This window comes from Bos grunniens, chromosome 4 (genome assembly GCF_055505025.1).
Source record: "Bos grunniens cultivar Pamir isolate PY7600 chromosome 4, Bosgru_T2T1.0, whole genome shotgun sequence".
Lineage (NCBI taxonomy): Eukaryota > Metazoa > Chordata > Mammalia > Artiodactyla > Bovidae > Bos > Bos grunniens.
The window spans coordinates 43,574,150-43,577,040 of record NC_141168.1 but is presented as its reverse complement, the minus strand read 5'-3'; the positions used below and the strand labels follow the sequence as shown (position 1 = coordinate 43,577,040).

At 48.2% G+C, this 2,891-nt stretch overlaps 1 non-coding gene across 1 annotated transcript; it reads right to left on the bottom strand.

Annotated features, from left to right (window-relative positions):
• Window positions 1-2,530: 2,530 nt before the first annotated feature.
• LOC147374014 (U6 spliceosomal RNA) lies at window positions 2,531-2,637 on the bottom strand. Its single transcript, XR_015163334.1, has one exon. It is a non-coding gene; the product is annotated as a U6 spliceosomal RNA (small nuclear RNA).
• Between the last annotated feature and the right edge of the window lie 254 nt (window positions 2,638-2,891).

Sequence of the window (2,891 nt, the reverse complement as noted above, 5' to 3'; positions counted from 1 at the left end):
AGATGAGCTACCCCCATAGAGACTAGCCACCCCTGAACAAGACCACCACTTCTCCCATTCAGTCATTCCTTCAGCAAATATTTATTAAGAGGCTGCTGTGTGTCAAACATTGTGCTCTGGAGCAGGATTGTCAAGAAGAAGAGCAGAGCCCTGCCTTGGAAGGTCAGCAGTACCTGGAGGACAGAGGCCAGCCAGGCCATAGGGGTTAAATCCAATCAGAGTGACTCTAGGACACAAGTAGAGTGTCTAGTCCAACATCTCTGGTCCAACATTCCTCCCTAACATGGCCAAGGCTGAGGTGGGGATTGTGTGCAGAGGGGAAGGCCAACCTTTCCACCCACTGGAGCACCCTGGAAGTCACTGCTGTGAGCCCCACACAGTCATGCTCCAGTGACTCCAAGACTCCTGCAGGTGCTGTCCTGGCTGTTCCCAGGAACCTGGTTGGAAACCTCTTTGGTGAGGCTTGCTCCTCATCCCCAAAACCCTGGGTGGGGAGTCTCACCCATGATGAGCCTTCCTAGGTGAAGGAAGGAACAGTGATCCTGCCTGGGAGCTTGGGGGGGCTGGTCAAAGCAGAGGTGAGTTAGGACACGTATAGGCAGAGGGGGCCCCTAACCACCACCCCACCTGTGAAAGCCAATGGCAGAAGCTCCGGACTAGTGGGAGGCTGCTGTGTGTGTTCTGCAGCCAGTAGAGTCCCTACCCCAGGGAGCCTACGCTCAGAACTGTACTGAGCTCCCAGAGTTATATAGCTGCTGATAGGTTGAACTCTGACCCCAAAGCCCCATGCTGATGCCCTAACCCCCAGGACCTGAGAACCTAACAGTATATGGAGATAGGGTCTTCAAAGAGGTGAAGAAGGTAAAAAGAGGCCTAATTCAACAAGACCAGTGTCCTCATCAGAAGAAGAGATGAGGACACAGACTCGCACAGAGGGATGACTGCGTGAGGACACAGACAAAGGGCCTCCATCACCACGCTAACGGGAGGCCTCGGGAGAACCCCGTCCTGTAGACACCTTGATCTTGGACTCCCAGCCTTCAGAATTCTGAGGCAATTAAAGGTCTGTTGTTTAACCCCACCGCCCCGCCCCTCCCTACCCCTGTCTGTGGTATTTGTTATGGTGACCAGAGTTGACCAATACACAGCCACCCTCTGGTCCCTGCAGGCTCTGCCTTCCCCCACAGGCATCCATGGATGCATCTCTTCTTTGTCTCTTTCTAGCTTGTGAGGGAGGTTCTACATCAGACCACTTGTACCAGGGTTGGAATTCTGCAGACACTTTCAGCAGCCCAACCTCCATTCAAACTGCCCTACACTCCCATGAGAGGTGGCCCCTGCCTTCTGACTTGTGTCTAGTTCCAGTCACTACCCCAGTTTCTCAGAGGCACTGATGTTCCTGGGAGTCCTGGCTGGTCCTAAACCACCAGACATGTGTAATCCTGCCAAGAGGGAGGAGGTGATTCGAGTTCTATCTAGGAGATTGAGGAGTAGCCTGGGGGAAGTGGAGGATGCTCCCGACCACAGAATGTAGAACACAGGGCACTTAAGTTTTACCATATGAAGTTATTAGTTTCCAATCTATTAAAGTCACATTTAGAGGAAAATGATAAAACAGACTGTGGGGAAGCAGACTTAGAAATCTACACTGGGACTTCACTGGTGGCACAGTGAACAAGAATCTGCCTGCCAATGCAGGCAGGGGTCGTGGGTTCAATCCGTAGTCTGGGAAAATTCCACATGCCACAGAGCAACTAGGTTCACGTGCCAAAATTACTGAAACACTTGCACTCTAAGCCCGCAAGCCACAATTAGTTAAGGCTTGTGCAAAGCAGTGAAGACCAAGCACAGCCCCCTCCCAAACCCCTACAAATTAAAACAAAAGAAAATAAATCACTGTGAGCCACAGAGGTGGAAACGCAGATGTCCAAGCGCTACCTCTGACCCAGTGGGCCAGCCCTGCAGATTTCCCAGGTAAAAATAACTGGGCACAGGAACATTGCTTATAACAAACACAAAACTGGAAACAACCTAGATTCCCAGCCACAAGACACTTAATGCTTCCAGCTCATTTAAATTGGCGATCATTAAATGGGCTTCCCTGATGGCTCAGTGGGTAAAGAATCCACCCGCAATGCAGGAGATGAGGGTTCGATCCCTGGGTCTGGAAGATCCTCTGGAGGAAGAAATGGCAACCCACTCCAGTATTCTTGCCTGGAAAATCCATGGACAGAGGAGCCTGGCGGGCCACAGTCCATGGGGTCACAAAGAGTTGGACATGACTGAGTGATGAGAATGCCCACACATAAGATAACAATAAAAATATGGCGACAATAAAAATATGCCATGTAAAGTGTGGGGGGAAACTATTCATATTCAATATACTATATATAACTACATGCTCTAATTACAACATAAAAATAGATATGCATGTTGATAGAAACTAGAAGGGAACAAGAAAAATGAAAAGGAAAGATTATGTATAATTTTTTTCACTTTAAACTTCCTTTAATGTTTTAGGAAAGTTTTTTTTTTTTTGGAACGCTTCACGAATCTGCATGTCATCCTTGCGCAGGGGCCATGCTAATCTTCTCTGTATCGTTCCAATTTTAGTATATGTGCTGCCGAAGCGAGCACTTTAGGAAAGTTTTAATAGATGACACTTTAAAAATATTTCTATCTTCTGAACTAAAGCTTGTGTTCAACAAAGAAACAACTCAGTAGAAGGATAAGAAGGGGGATGTCTCATTTGCTAAACCCACTAGGCAGGCAGGAAAATACTGTTTGAGAAGAGAGAGAGAAAGTATAACCCCCTCCCTGGACCTGGAGCTTATCCCTTTTTACTCTGAAGACCGGAGAAGCCAGACTTTGGAAATAAAAGCACATTCAAG